Raw genomic sequence first — 16,885 nt, 5'->3', positions numbered from 1 at the left:
ACGGTAACGATAGTTTTTTGAGTGTGTGTACATACACGTACCTCTTAGGGAAGTGTTTAGTACATATATATATATACGCAAGCTCTTTTGAGGGCTTATATTCCCTTTATTTTTGTTTTTTTGTGTGTAACATTGTTCATTGACAGTAAAGAGCGATAACTTGACGAGTCTTGGTATTTTTAAATGGACGTTAAAGGCCTTTCTGTACATTTGTCCGCATTCCAACAACAAAAAAAAAATCATTATACAAGAAGGTAAGTTACTTCCTTCTAGGTAATTACTCCTTGGTTCTATAATCAGTAAGGCATGTGGAATTGTAAATTATGGTTCAGAGTAATCGGAACTGAAAACTTATCGTTGGAAGCTTCATAGTGTTTTGTTGAACTGTGAACTACGGCTGTGGTACACGGCCTTGAAGTGTTGTCTGATCCAATCATTTTCTTGTACGTACAATTATTGTTTATTTTTTAGGTTTTTGTGATGTAAAGAAGTACTAATACATTACTCACACTTTGGGGCAGTGAGAAGTGTTTATAATGGAAAGAATATTGGCTCTAAAAAAATGAAAAGACAAATTTCCCACTCCTGGTATGACATGGTTAGCTCTGAGACACAGAAAAAAAAAAATATATATATATATATATATATATATATATATATATATATATATATATATATATATATATATATATATATATATATATATATATATATATATATATATATATATATATATGAAATTATTTGTAATTTTTTGAACATTTTTAGGGTCAAATAAAAAAACAGGAAAAAGTTCCCCCTGGCATGAGCCCTATAAAAGACCACACTGTACGGGTTAATATATTTCCTTCAAGCTTTTTTTTCTTTCCTGTTCTTTTATTAGGTATTTTTTCCCTTAATGTTCTCTCTCCCTCTTTGCCTTCTTTTCTTGCTACAATTCCCTTCCCAAGCTTTATTCTCCTCCCTTGGTCTTTTCAGTGCCAGGATCCATGACACTAACCATGGCACTCCTAACCTTGCCCTGCCTTCCCTGTCCCTGGCCTTCCTCTGCTACTATTTAACATTGCTCCAGCAGCAGCACCTTCTCACTTGCTTAGACGTCACTATTCTGTGCATTTTGAATTGCATATTATGTGCGCTGCAAACTGCTAGCAAGGCCGCTGCTGATTTTGGAAGGGTTAGCGAGTTTCTTGCAGCCGCCTCGGGGTGCAATGAGGGGTGTTGGGAGGGGGCTACGTCAAGTTGGGTTGGGGGAGTTAGATTTACTCGACACGCAGCGGAGGATGTGAGGAGGATTCCAACCCTGGCCCTGGCAGTCGTGGCCAGCCAGGCCTTCAAACCACTGCTCCACAAAGGCATATTAGATCACATGGGTGTTGATGCTGGTAGGCTAACACTGTGATACTCATGCCATACCATTCTTTCACTGACACAGGCTTTACAGAAATGAGACAACACAGGCATTTGAAAAGACATAGAGTATGATCTGACAAGCATCCTCTTCTTTTGGTCATTCCTTTCCTCCTCTTCCTTCATTCTTTCCTCTTCTGTGTCTTTCTCCTCCTCCTCCTCCTCTTCTTTCTCCTCTCATTTTCTTTCTTGTCCCAGATCCTTCGTTATCCTTCATTATTTCTTCCTCCTCCTCCTCCTCCTCCTCCTCCTCAGTCATTCCCTCGGCCTCCATATTTCTCACTTCTGCCTCCTTCCTTCTCCTTTACCTCCTCCTCCTCTTCTTCTCCTCCTCATCTTCGTTCCTTCCACTTCTTCACGAACCTCTCTCTGAGCCTTACACTAAATCTTCTCCCTCCTCCTCCTCCTCTGTCTTCCTGCCGTTCATAACAATACCGGGAATGAATGAGAGGGAGGAGGAGGAGGAAAATGAAGATGAAGTGGAGAGGACGTGAAAGAAGGAGGAAGAGGAGGAGGAGGAGGAGGAGGAGGAGGAGGAGGAGGAGGAGGAAAGAAGAAAAGGGAAACACAAGAAATAAAAAAGAAGGGAAATAAATAACACAAAACATGAAGAAAACCAAAAAAATAAAAGGAAGAAAAAGAAAAAAATAGAAAAAAAGAAAAATATAATACAAAAATCAGAGACGGCTACAAGGAAACAGGATAAAGGGAAAACACACACACACACACACACACACACACACACACACACACACAAAAGGCTTCCCTAATATGGTTGAGGGCAGAATGTGTTGATGGGAAAGAGATGTGAAACACACACACACACACACACACACACACACACACACACACAAAAGGCTTCCCTAATATGGTTGAGGGCAGAATGTGTTGATGGGAAAGAGAAGGGAAGGACACACACACACACACACACACACACACACACACACACACACACACGAAAGGCTACCCAAATATTGTTGAGGGCAGAATGTGTTGATGGGAAAGAGAAGGGAAGGACACACACACACACACACACACACACACACACACACACACGAAAGGCTTCCCTAATATGGTTGAGGGCAGAATGTGTTGATGGGAAAGAGAAGGGAAGGACACACACACACACACACACACACACACACACACACACGAAAGGCTTCCCTAATATGGTTGAGGGCAGAATGTGTTGATGGGAAAGAGAAGGGAAGGAAAGGAAGAGGAAGAGGAGGAGGAGGAAAGAATAGGAGGAGGAAGAAGGAACTGTTGATAAAGGAAGATGGATAGATGGAATGATTGAAGAAATAGGAAGGAGAAAAAGTAATAGTTGATTGATGGAGATAGATGGATAGATAGATAAATAGTAGATAGTATTGACAAGAAGAGGGGAGGAGGAAGACATGGAGGAGGAGGAAGAAAAGAATAAGAAGGAGGAAGAGGAAGAGAAGAGAAGAGAAACTTGTAAAAAGTGTTATTATTATTATTATTATTATTACTATTACTATTATTACTATTATTATTATTATGGAATATATGAAAAATGGGAGGAATAGTGCAAGAGAGAGAGAGAGAGAGAGAGAGAGAGAGAGAGAGAGAGAGAGAGAGAGAGAGAGAGAGAGAGAGAGAGAGAGAGAGAGAGAGAGTTATGTATACGACTTTAATAATCTTAAGCAAGTGAATTCCTCCTCGTACCTCATGTCCTCCTCCTCCTCCTCCTCCTCTTTTCTGTATTGTATGTCTTAATGAGGCAGAACTTACTTCATGCTTCTTAAACTTGAGGAGGAGGAGGAGGAGGAGGAGGAGGAAGCAAGTCTCATAAGATAATACTTTTCTCTCTCTCTCTCTCTCTCTCTCTCTCTCTCTCTCTCTCTTTATTTCATTCCCTTTACTCTTCCTTTCGTTCCCTTTAATTTTACTAGTGTGTGTGTGTGTGTGTGTGTGTGTGTGTGTGTGTGTGTGTGTGTGTGGGCAGGGAAGGGAGGGTCGGAGAGCCACAAAGTTACCTACACAGTTTTCAGACCATTGCGTAGAGTCGAGTCAGTCAGTCAGTCAGTCAGTCAGCAAATCAGTCAGTCAGTCAGTCAGTCAACCCATCAGTCAGTCAGTCAGTTACCCGGTCAGTCAGTCAGTCAGCCACTCAGTCAATGTTCCCACGCCTCACCTCACAGCCTCCTCGTCCTTCAAATGGAAAGCCGAGGCTGGACCATTTTCGTGACATAATTCTGCCCCATAGTCTCCAACATTTTGGAGCTCACACACCCACACTCTGTAAGGCTTCCGGAGAGGCTGTTGTGGGTGTTGGCATCGATAGTACCATTAGCCCAGTGATAGATTGACCAGGCTTCTGTACCTTGAATGTGAACAATACTTATTTGAACCAGACTTGTGGCCTTTGGGAATAGGTGTTTTGAGGCGAAAGAATGTGGGAATATTTGAACTGATATGCCAAGACAATATCACCACCTAGATAAACAAAACAGGTATGACTAATAGATGCAATAATAGACAGTGAAAAGTAAATGAGAATAGAAAAAATGGCCATACATGATATATAAAGTGATAGACTTGAAATGCATTACTAGATAGAAGAAACATAATTGCTTTCTAAATAAATACAAAAAAACACGTAAAATGAAAAAAAAAGTCTCGATCCTCCCTTCTAGAAAGCGTTCAAGTCATAGGAAAGAAACAAAACAGACAAAGCTAATGCAGAGTTGACTAGAGAAAGGGATGAAAGAGTACAGATGGTGGTTGACTCTTGCATGAGGAATTGGGACAGCATAAGGAGGAGGTAGAGTAGAAAGTGTGTGGGAGCGTTGTTTGCAAAAGTTTGTGTTTTTTCCTAGAGTTTGTTCATGTCTTGTTTTTTTTGTAATATTTTGTTCTGTGTGTGTGTGTGTGTGTGTGTGTGTGTGCGCAGGTCTGGGCGTGAGAGAGACTTAGGAGTCCTAGTGAGCGCTGACCTCCGTCCTAGGGCTCAATGCATTCAGGCTAAAAATCTGGCAAACAGGGTACTTGGTTTCATCTCAAGAAGCGTGAGCAAAAGGAGCGCTGAAGTGATCCTCAAACTTTACTTAGCACTAGTTAGGCCTCATCTCGATTATGCAGTTCAGTTCTGGTCCCCCTACTATAGAACGGATATCAAGATGTTAGAATCTGTACAGACGAGGATGACAAAGATGATTCAGGGGGTGAGAAACTTGCATTATGAAGACAGGCTGAAGCAGTTAAATCTACACTCGCTAGAAAGGCGAAGGTTGCGAGGAGACTTGATCGAAGTCTATAAATGGATGAAGGGATTTAATAAAGGGGATGTCAATAAAATTTTGAGAGTGAAAGAGCCAGGTAGGACGCGTGGCAATGGTTTTAAGTTAGACAAATTCAGATTCAACAAAGACATAGGCAAGAATTGGTTCACCAGTAGAGTGGTGGACGAATGGAACAGGCTTGGGGGCCATGCTGTGGGTGCCAATACCATAGATACATTCAAGAAGAGGTTAGATAAGGCCATGGATGGTGAGGTAAGGTGGAGTGGAGTGGAGTGTACAGGAGCAGCCTTGTGTAGGTCAACCGGTCTCTTGCAGACTCCTTACGTTCTTATGTTCTCTCCAGCCCTTTCCGCCCTTCCTTCCTTGCTCACTTTCCTCCCTCCCTCCCTCCTTTCCTCGCTCATTTCCTTCCCTTTCTCTGAGCTTGGGGAGAAAAATTGTCCCTTCTGATGTGGAACACCTTAAATAGATAAGCTTTATGGCAAGATAACAAGAAAACATGGACATAAATTTGATAGTGAGATTTACAGGAAGATACAGAGGGGAGAAAACAGTGTGAGAGAAATAATGGATCAATGTAATGTACTAAAGCCTTAAATTTCTTTCAGTAGTGCAAGAAGTTAGTCAGAATCTTGGGAAACAGTAACAAAAGCTTCGTGGCTATTTATATGCATTGCTCAGGTCTTAGTAAGCTTGGTGTTGTAGGTAAGAACTGTAGCCTTAAGCTTCTGTCATGCTGCAAAGGCTTTTCTCTATAAGATGGAATTGTAGTTTATTTTAGTATGCATTTTCAAAGTCAAAAAACATTCAAAAAACCCTCACACCTTATATAAACCCCAAACATGCCAATTTGTACTGACAATATGACATGCAGCAGCAGCTTAAGTATTGGTCATTCCAGCAAACTGAGGCAGCCTTTTAAATGCCTGTAGTTCACCTCATCACAAAGCTTTGTGAGGGCAACTAAAAGGTATTTCAATAATTTAGTGCACGTAAATCCTATGGTAAGGTAATGTTGGGTGTGTGTGGCTGTAGTGCTCATCATCTCTGGGCCTGTGTTAGGTTTGAACACTGGGATATGGGCCGATGGGAAGGCCAGAAATGCCTCAGTTTACCTTCCCCAGGTACAACTGTTCATCAACCATCTACACAGGAAGGATGAACAGCTGTGTGAGGCCTTCTAGCCACTGCTCCATATTAGATCACGTGGGTGTTGATGCTGGTAGGCTAACACTGTGATACTCATGCCATACCATTCTTTCATTGACACAGGCTTTACAGAAATGAGACAACACAGGCATTTGAAAAGACAGAGTATGATCTGTTTGGTACAAGTCCCTCTCTCCTGAGCTTGTCTATGTAGGCTATTACAAAAGAAAACTGCCAGCTCTGGGATTTATATAAGGTGTGAGGGTTGGGGAAAAAAATCACTGAGTCGTCCTCAATAGTACAGTTTCCAATAGTTTGGTTTCAGTTTTATATGGATTGTCGTGGAAGATCTTTTAGGATTTTTAAATTTCCAGCTCCTTAAAAATCTTCTTAGAAAATCCACATAAAACCAAATCCGAACTATTGGAAACTGTGCTATTTGAGGGACAACTGTATTACTAGAGAAAGAAAAATAGCTTGAATACTTATCACATAATGACAAAGTAGCCTATCAGTGTGCCACTCCACCGCCCATGGGAAGGAAGGGAAAGAATGGAGCTATGGGAGATGACCTGTTTTTCCTTCTGCTCTCACTCCCTCCTCCCGCCATAGTCCAAAGGTGTCTGTTCTTCCTATGTATTCCTATGTATACTCCCCCTTTCCCTCCTCTGCTTTAATAATGAAATATCTGTCTCTAGGCCACCAGCCCTAATCAGGCCATACCTGCGGCAAACAAGGTGTCAAGGGTGTGTGTGCTGTGGAGGTATAGTTGGTGGAGTGGACATGATGCCATTCACTGCCTTGACATCAACCTGTCATTCTCGTGCCGTCAAAACCTGGTGGGTACCCGGGTGAGAGGTCATGCTTCGGGCCGTGTCTTATCCATTGTGACGGTGTTGTTTACTGATAGCTACGCTGGAACCATTTCCACACATTAAGCCTCCATGGTGGGAGCTAACAGGATGGAGAGAAGAAAAGAAACACCAATAGAAAGGAAATTAATGCAGGAATAAGAGAAAAATTAGTTAACACTCAGCACTCTGTCCCTCCTCATCTCCTTCAGGTCCTAGTGTCTGGAAATCAAGTCTGGTGTTAACTGTGTGAACATTACCATACTTTGATATATATAGCATTATAAATTGGGTGCTACTTCAGCGTGCAGTCTGGCCCAGTATCACAAGTCTGCAAAATGACCTGACCTGTCTCTGAAACCTAGCTCATGTGTCAAAAGAAAAAAAAAAAAAAGACCAATGGAAAACAAAAATACATCAGATAAATTAATAAAAAAATAAACAAAAACATTCTCCATGAAATCAAATGGGTCAATGACTTGACTCTTGAGGCAGTCGCTGGAAACAAAGTGAATCATCGCATCAAATATCTTAACGCAATGAGACTCACTTGCTCTAAACGCAGCCTCCTAAATGTAAGGAAATCAATGAGAGAGAGAGAGAGAGAGAGAGAGAGAGAGAGAGAGAGAGATAGAGAGAGAGAGAGAGAGAGAGAGAGAGAGAGAAGGGAAGGAAGGATAGGAAGGGAAGGGGAAGAGAGGGTAGGGAAGGAAGGGAAGGGAAGTGAAGGGAAGGGAAGGAGGGATGGGAATGGAGGGAAGGAAGGAAGGGATGGGAAAGGAAGGGATGGGAAAGGAGAAGGAAGAGAGGGAAGGAAGGAAGGAAAGGAAGGAAGGGATGGGAAGGAAGGGATGGGATGGGGAAGGGAAGGAAGGGATGGGAAGGAAAGGATGAAGGAAAGGAAGGGATGGAGAAGGGACAGGAAGGGATGGGATGGGAAAGGAAGGATGGAAGGGAAGGAAGGGATGGAAGGGATGGGAAGGATGGGGGGAAGGAAGGAAGAGAAGGGATGGAAGGGATAGGAAGGGAAGGGATGGATGGAAGGGAAGGAAGGGATGGGAAGAGAGGGCTAAGGAAGGAAGGAAAGGCTAGGGAAAGGAAGGGATCAGAAGGGAAGGAAAGGAAGGGATGGAAGGAAAGGAAGGGATGGGAAGAGAAAGGAAGGGAAGGAAAGGAAGGGATGGGAAGGGAAGGGAAGGGATGGGAATGGATGGGAAGGGAAAGGAAGGGAAGGGAAGGGATGGTGTAGCCGCTGTTCCGGCTCCGCGGCAAAAGATAGATTAATGTGGTAGATATGTATGTAGGCATTATCGGATTATATGAATTTATGAATTATGTCGGGATGGTCGAGCGAAGGGGTGGTGTGAGGCGGTAGTGTCGCCAGATGTTCACGGGAAAAGTGTCGAGACAGCGGCGAGATGACTGAAATGCTGACTCTGGACGCCTGCTGGAGGCCCTCAACTCCTAGGAAAGCCTTGCCAAATGTGTGTTTCCTTAGGTTCAAAGTACAGAGGAAGGGTCACACTACCACCAGGGCCACAAAACTACCCCTGGAAATGCCCACAACTCCTAGGAAAGCCTTGCCAAATATGTGTTTCCTTAGGTTCACGGTACAGAGGAAGGGTCACAAAACTACCCCTGGAAATGCCCACAACTCCTAGGAAAGCCTTGTCAAATGTGTGTTTCCTTAGGTTCACGGTACAGAGGAAGGGTCACAAAACTACCCCTGGAAATGCCCACAACTCCTAGGAAAGCCTTGTCAAATGTGTGTTTCCTTAGGTTCACGGTACAGAGGAAGGGTCACAAACTACCCCTGAAATGCCCACAACTCCTAGTAATGCCTTGTCAAATGTTTGTTTCCTTAGGTTCACGGTATAGTGGAAGGGTCACAAACTACCCCTGAAATGCCCACAACTCCTAGGAAAGGCTTGTCAAATGTGTGTTTCCTTAGGTTCACGGTACAGAGGAAGGGTCACAAAACTACCCCTGAAATGCCCACAACTCCTAGGAAAGCCTTGTCAAATGTGTGTTTCCTTAGGTTCACAGTACAGAGGAAGGGTCACAAACTACCCTGGAAATGCCCACAACTCCTAGGAAAGCCTTGTCAAATGTGTGTTTCCCTAGGTTCACGGTACAGAGGAAGGGTCACAAACTACCCCTGAAATGCCCACAACTCCTAGGGAAAGCCTTGTCAAATGTGTTTCCTTAGGTTCACGGTACAGAGGAAGGGTCACAAACTACCCTGAAATGCCCACAACACCTAGGAAAGCCTTGGCAAATTATGCTTACATCTCAAAATTATCAAATAATCTATGTTTCTTTATGTGCACCATTTAATTCTGCATGTTTTTATATATAATACATGATGATTATGTTGAGTTTATGGCTGAAAACTTGTTATAAACAGAAGCGACGTTTGAAATTTGGTGCGTGGCCAGCCCGGATATGGCGCCGTTTTGGCCCGGCCGTAGTAAAGGGGTTAAGCCTGTGGTGTCTTGTTGGTCAGGCATAAATAAACCAAAAAGTGAAAATGGGCAGCTCCTTAGTGTCTCCCTTGAGTGAGAAAGTGCCGGGCCAGCCCCTGCTACTTACTGTGGAATGTTTCTTCATATAAAAATCATGTGATAAAAATGGCACAGCTATAAACACTGAACCATAAGTAAAAGTGGCTGTTAAACACAGACGGGCTAGGCACGGGTCATATAGGATGACTGGCAGGAACCAACACTATGACCCACCACTACATATATGTAACAGGTTCACAGTATGGTGTGGTGAATGCTTATGATATCTTGTTGCCTTCCCATGACTGAGCCTTGGGGAGCTTGGCCATTTCCAGGGGGAGTTTTATGACCCCTCTGCCCGGGCTGCCTCTGTACAGTCAATGTGAAAAAAAGACTCATTACAAACCCAATAATCTCCTTTTTTTGCCATTGAAAAGAGTTTGCATTAAGAGTCTACTGATACAGCAAGCTTACTATGAGGGGCCTTGAGCCAGGAAGCGCTTTTGGCAAATATCTTGTAAAGAAACAGCTTGAGCACACCCCTGGCACCATTGTGAAGGATTAGGGCGCTCATTTTGGGGATAGTTTTGGGGACACATTAATGGAAACAACATTAATTGAAATGGGGAAATTTGTTTGGGTTTATGATCTTTTGCTTTGGGAACTAAATTCAGGAACAAATTAATCTCATAAACACACACACACACACACACACACAAAATGGTTCCAGAACTGGAGGGACTGACATATGAAAAGAGACTCAAGGAAATGGACTTAGCAACACAAGAACAAAGAGGAGACCTAATACAAATATATAGGCTATTGAGTAAAATGGAAGAAGTAGATAACGAGAAATTGATACTAAGAGAGGAACCTTCCAGCAGGAATACTAGAGGACATAGAAAAAAGTTGAGGAAGGGAAGATGCTCAAGAGACATAAAGAAATATAGCTTCCCACAAAGAAATATAGAGCTTTGGAACAGACTAAGTGAAGAAATAGTATCGGCAAAGAGTGTGCAGGGGAAAGTTGGATAATTATAGATACGGAGACGGGACCACACCAGCGTAAGCCCAGGCCTGTAAAATTACAACTAGGTAAATACACACACACACACACACACACACTCACAGACTCAAACATATACTCATATTCATAGTGTGTGTGTGTGTGTGTGTGTAATGAGGTATTTGTTATGTATTTTTTTGTTTCCATGTCCTTAGGTAAGCTGCTGGGGTAGTCCTCGGTGGAAGAAAGTGTAAGCCATCAGCAGGGGACAGCTGCTGGACACACAGGAGGAACTGTCACCAGGAGGGACACAACACACACAAGAAAAAAGACAACAACAACAACAACAAGCAGGAGGAGGAAACAAGGAAAAAATAAACTCAACACTCACCAATAGTGTGCTGCTCCTTCTCTTCCATTCTCTTCCTCCTCCTCATCTTCTTGCTCTTCTTCTTCTTCTTCTTCTTCTTGTTGTCTGTGCATATTGTTGTAAATTGTCCATTCTCTTCCTCCTCTCTCTGCATCATAAAAAACTGTGTCAACAACCACTGAGCTCCTTCAGACTGTAATGGCACAGATTGGCACCAAAACACCCAAGCTAAATACATGAAAGGCAACAGCTTCTGGCATAAAATAACAAAGAATGACCTCGCTCACTCAGATAATAATAATAATAATGTCTCATTTGTAAGGAAGAACAGATGATTTTTTGGAGTAAAGACGTGTGGTTTTGTCAGGTTAGGTCAGAGGGCGGCACCCAGCATTTTTACGGCAAACCTTCTAAGGGTGGAGAAGGGGTCAACAAACAGGTGGGCCATTATTTAAAAGCACCAAAATCTCCCAGAAAGAAACATTTTTGTCCACCAGTGTCCCACGGGTCATGTTCTGGGGACAGTGTTGCCTCTAGAAAAGGTAATACTTTTTTGGTCCCTGAATGCAGTGCAGTAAAGAAACACTTCCAGAAAATAGAAACAAAATTTATATGACACAAAAATGTTTATGTAAGCACACCCCCGCTGGGCTGTGTGCCAGGGGGCGACACATTCCTCAGGCCCACAAAACACCCAAAAGACAATCACAAAACACCAAAAAATCTGCATTATGAAGCCAAATCTATACCGCTATATTACACCAGTCCAAAACGCTGAAAAACATGGCTCTCCACCACACTGTGACCACCCCAGGGGAGACTGTGTGTATGCACACACCCTGAAAGCAGCGAGGCTCCTTCCTTAACCCCTGGACCCCAGCGATGCGTCACGGAGTGTTGTGGCGCCCTAATGGAACGGCCAAGGAGGCTAATGTTTTAACACAGTAGCAGGGGGATCATGTTTCTAATGGTCCTCTAAGTGAGAAAATGAGAAAAATCATCACCTCACAAACCATTTCATAATATATATCAATGCATTTGTGATCAGATTATGTATCATCTATTTTGGGTGTTTATATCATGGCATAAATTCGGCCCGTCACTGCTACACGGTAAAGCCACAAATTTGGCCTGTCGCTGCTACACGGTAAAGCCACAAATTTGGCCCGTCGCTGCTACACGGTAAAGCCACAAATTTGGCCCGTCACTGCTACACGGTAAAACCACAAATTTGGCCCGTCACTGCTACACGGTAAAGCCACAAATTTGGCCCGTCGCTGCTACACGGTAAAGCCACAAATTTGGCCCGTCGCTGCTACCGGGTTAACCGTACACGAAAGGGGTATGACGGGACAGTACCCAAGCAGGCAGGACCCACGCCACGCCTTGCAGGTCACTGTTCTCAGTTATTGCGTTTGTGTAAACATGTCACTGGTCATGAGGAGACACACTTATTACAAGTTCCTCTGTTGCCCTCAAGCCAACTCCTCCTCATCAGCTGAGGCAGTAAACCTTGACACACACAAATGTGGAAGAGCTTGTTGCATTGCTCACATAAAAGTTGGGCACAACATCTGTGGTCATATGCCGGAGAGAGACAGAAGGGGAAGGAATTATAGGAGAAGGAATAGACTCCAGGAGATGGGACACAACCTCCGATTAATACCTGGTACACTGCTGGGTGGACAGGAGTGTAGGGTATCGGAAAAGCCGCCCAATTTTTCCACTCCGCCGAATCGAGCCTGGCCTTCTCGGTTGTGAGCCGAGTGTGCTAACCACTGCACCACGAAGCCCCGCCTTGCTCACATAAACTTACTAACAATCACACTAACACCATGCAAGTAGGAAACATTAAATTAATTTGTATTTTTTTATCTGTAAATTCAAATCTATGCCATTTTGGTGAAGGTAACAGGAGGCATCCAGACACAAGCAGACTGAACCAAGACTTGACTTACTGGGTTACTTGACAGAGTTGTTGTTGTTGTTGTTGTTGAGAGTCCACCGCTGCTTGGGCCCCAGTCCAGAGGGCCTCTTCTGGAGCTCCAGGATGGAGTTTGAGCCTGCCCAACAAAATAAGTGACATTGAAATGTTTAGTAGTGTAGGCAATAACTGTGTGCTGTCCACCATGTTGTAAGGAAAGACAGGGACACTATATATCATACTGTACACATGGAAACAAGACTGTGTGTGTGTGAGGGAAAGGGCAGTTGGGTAAGGCAGTGGGTGTCATTCTAGAGTTTTGCACACACGCACACACGCCCTCCAAAACACGCACACAAGCCTTCACACACGCACACAGGCCTTCACACACGCACACAGCCCCGCACACACGCCATAAAGCACAGCCGTGAGTGACGTGCCTGACACACTAATAAACACGAACAATCCGCCCACAATCTCCACTCCTGTTTTCTCCGTGTTCTCTTGGTCTCCGGCGGTTACTGTGGGTTTCTAAAGGCGTGGAGAACCATTACCACATGATATACCGCCTCAGACACCTCCGTCAGGCTTTACAAGTAGAGAAAACGGTAAAATAGTGTGTTTGCCTGGAAAGGAGAGGTCGGCGGCCATCTTGTCTTCCTCTTCTTCTTCTTTGACCTGTTACCTGTATCGTGTTGTGTTATTTTGTTCCTTATTTTGTGTTCTATGTATGTTCTAATGGCGGGAAATGCTTGACGAAAATGTGATTACTGTTTTTACGGGTTTAAATTATATTGAGGAAGTGTTTTCACGCTTGTTGGGGTAGATAGTTAGCGCCTAACTAAATTGTCTAAGCTAACGAAATTGTCGTACTTGGCTCATTTCCTTCTGTTTTTAGGCCAAAACTATTAAAAACACTTCCATAATCATCACTGTAGACAATATCTTTAATTATGAGGGTGTCGACATCAAATATACACTGATTTCTCTAATAATTGTACAACTTATTATAATACATTTCAAAGTCTACCCTGAGAAACATATAGAAAACGTAAAGAAATGAGGAGTTAGAGAAAACGACAGCGTGGACTAGGCTATTTCTAAGATGTATAGAGGAGGGAGAGAGAGAGAGAGAGAGAGAGAGAGAGAGATTTACATAGATTTACATAGAAAATCAGACCACACAGACCCCATGGTCCAGACTTGGTGGTCTGTCCTTAAACCTAAGTGATTTTACATTAATCAGGAGACTCCAAAACGTTGCATTTCTACTCTAGTTGATATTAAGTTGAAGGAAGTGACGGTCGAGCTTATTTTTGAAGGAGTCAATCGTGTTACACTGGACCACTGATGATGGGAGCTTATTCCATTCACGCACGACAACGTTGGTGAAGAAAAATTTGGTGCAGTCTGAATTTACTTGTCTACATCTGAGTTTTACGCCATTGTTCCTCGTGCGCAAAGTGTCATCGATCATAAACAATGTTGATCTGTCTACATTCGTGAAACCATTAAGTATTTTAAAACATTCGATCAGTTTTCCTCGGAGGCGACGTTTCTCAAGAGAGAACATGTTAAGGGTAGAAAGCCTTTCTTCGTAGGATTTGTTGCGCAAGGAAGGGATAATTTTCGTTGCCCGACGCTGAACACCTTCTAATTTAGCAATATCCTTTGCATGGTGGGGAGACCAAAACTGTACCGCATATTCCAAGTGGGGTCTGACTAAACTGTTGTAGAGCGGGAGTATTACATCTTTATTCTTAAATAAAAAGTTTCTTTTAATGAAGCCCAACATTCTGTTCGCTTTATTTGCTGCATCGATGCATTGCTGTGAGAATTTGAGGTTTGACGCTATTTTGACCCCATTGTCCTTGACGCATTGAACGCTTTTGAGTTTAACGCCGCGCATTTCGTAATCAAACTTCTTATTCCTCGTTCCAACTTGAAGGACCTGGCACTTGTCTACGTTAAAGGGCATCTCCCATCTATCCGACCAAGCTGAAATTTTGTGCAAATCCTCTTGGAGGCTTTGCCTGTCTTCGTCAGTGAGAACCGAGTTACCAATCTTTGTGTCGTCTGCAAATTTACTAATGCGATTATTGAGTCCAACATCCACGTCGTTGATGTAAATAATGAAGAGCACTGGGCCAAGGACCGAGCCCTGAGGGACGCCACTAGTGACCGGCGCCCACTCTGAGTTAAATCCGTCAATCACTACTCTTTGTTGTCTCTTGCTCAACCAAGACGCGATCAATTGTTTTAACTTACCGTCAATACCTATTTGCTTTAATTTGTAAAGTAATTTATGATGCGGACTTTATCAAACGCTTTCTGGAAATCAAGATAGACTACGTCCAGTGATTTGGTTACGTCATAAACAGTGAAGAGGTCGTTATAAAAGGTTAATAGATTTGATAGGCAGGATCTTTTGTTTCGGAAGCCATGCTGTGAGTCCCCAATTAATGAGTGGCTTTCAAGGTAACTCACAATTTTGTCTCTAATTATGCCCTCAAGTAGCTTACCTACAACCGAAGTTAGACTAATGGGCCTGTAATTACCTGGTACTTTTTTGTCTCCTTTCTTAAAAATCGGTGTCACGTTAGCCTTTTTCCAATCTGAAGGGACAATGCCTTGTCGCAAGGACATATTGAATACGGTTGTGAGGGAGGAGAGTATTTCGCTCTTTGTTTCTTTCAGCAGAGTTGGATATACTTTATCAGGTCCAGGACTTTTATTTGTTTTAAGTGATTTGAGGGCTTTAAGGACTTCATCGGGTTTTATTTCAAAGTTAGACAATGCATGCTCGGGATTTACATTAGTACTGGTGTTGGTGGTGGTGGTGAGAGGACTGTTATTATTAAACACCGAGGAAAAGTAATTATTTAATAGGTTTGCAACGTGTTGGCTGTCAGTCACTAGTGCACCGTCGCTGTTTGTTAAAGGTCCAATTCCACTTCTGATCGCCTTTCTGTTGTTTATGTAACTGAAGAAGGATTTCGGATTATTTTTACAGTTGGCTGCAATATTTTCTTCATATCTACGCTTTGCCTGACGCACTAATCTTTTTACTCGTCGCCTGGCATCATTGTAAAGTCTAATGTTTTCGGGCGTGCTTTGCTCTTTCTTTAACCTGTAAGACAATTTTCTCCTTGACTGAGTGTTTAATTTCGCTATTAAACCAAGGTGGACTTTATTAGTGTTAATTCGCTTCGCACAAGGGGACAAATGTGTCCTGCTGAGTGAGTAAGTGATCTTTAAAGCCTAGCCAGGCGTCCTCTACATTGCCGTCATCTGATAGTTGCATATCTATTAGTTTTCGTCGGATTTCTACGAAGTTGGCTCTTTTGAAATTGGGCACCTTTACTTTATTTTCAGTCACCGATGTTTGAGCTCTAATGTCAACGCGCACTAGTTTATGATCGCAGGAACCGAGGTGTTCTCCTACCGTGACATTACTGACTAGGTTATCTTGGGTCGCTATAACAAGGTCAAGTATGTTATTTTGTCGAGTTGGTTCAGAAATCTAGATCATTCTATGGGACTCACCTTCTGTACCCGACAGTGTCGCCCAGTCGATATGGGGGAGGTTAAAGTCTCCTAGTATCAGAGAGTCGCTGTTATTAAGTGATTGCCTTATGACGCTGTACATTTCAAGATCGGCATTGAGTGATTGCCCCGGAGGCCTGTAAGTGACAGATATATTTAAATTGACTTTTGCAGTGTTTACTCGCACGCACAAATGTTCAACGTTACTGTTTCTTGGTGTTTTGTCAGTGGGTTGCAAGTAGCTTTTGACAAAAAGGGCGACACCACCCCCTCTACGGTTTACACGATCATTGTTGAAGAATCTGTAGCCATCTATGTTGTATTCGGAACTTAAATCAATATTAGTGGTGTCGATAAATGTTTCGGTTATAGCAATTACGTCAAAGTTTTCTGTCAGAGCAAGACATCGCAGTTCATCAAACTTGTTTCTTAGGCTACGCGCATTGAAACTAAGGACTCTTAGGTTATCTTGAAGCTTGGAAATAGAGGTACTGGAGGGTTCAATGTTACGAGTCTGTTGTGGTGTATGGTGTCTATTTACACGGGCGGGGTGGAAGGACGTGGCTGAGCGTCGTTTTTTGTTGTTCGGGCGTTACGTACGGCGTTGTTGAGGAGCCTTCCGAATCTGGCTGCCCCGATGGGGGACAGGTGTATACCGTCCCTTTGGAAAAGTTTACTCTGGCCGTAGAAATGGTTCCAGGCGTTAAAGAACTCGACGTCGAGAGAGAGAGAGAGAGAGAGAGAGAGAGAGAGAGAGAGAGAGAGAGAGAGAGAGAGAGAGAGAGAGAGAGAGAGAGAGAGATTTACATAGATTTACATAGAAAATCAGACCACACAGACCCCATGGTCCAGACTT

At 43.2% G+C, this 16,885-nt stretch overlaps 1 long non-coding RNA gene across 4 annotated transcripts in view; it reads right to left on the bottom strand.

Annotated features, from left to right (window-relative positions):
- Window positions 1-13,144, bottom strand: part of LOC126989471 (uncharacterized) — a 41,702-nt gene extending 28,558 nt beyond the window's left edge. For 2 of the 4 annotated variants that reach the window (XR_007743308.1, XR_007743307.1), the window contains exons 1-4: window positions 13,038-13,144; window positions 12,518-12,622; window positions 10,581-10,707; window positions 6,552-6,782 (exon numbers count right to left, since the gene is read on the bottom strand). This is a non-coding gene — a long non-coding RNA (uncharacterized LOC126989471). Of the gene's footprint in view, window positions 1-6,551; window positions 6,902-10,580; window positions 10,708-12,517; window positions 12,623-13,037 lie in introns of all 4 variants that reach the window. The other 2 variants (XR_007743310.1, XR_007743311.1) reach the window with 2 other exon arrangements.
- Between the last annotated feature and the right edge of the window lie 3,741 nt (window positions 13,145-16,885).

This window comes from Eriocheir sinensis, unplaced genomic scaffold (assembly GCF_024679095.1).
Source record: "Eriocheir sinensis breed Jianghai 21 unplaced genomic scaffold, ASM2467909v1 Scaffold1183, whole genome shotgun sequence".
NCBI classification, from domain to species: Eukaryota; Metazoa; Arthropoda; class Malacostraca; order Decapoda; family Varunidae; genus Eriocheir; species Eriocheir sinensis.
This window is presented reverse-complemented; position numbering and strand designations above follow the sequence as displayed.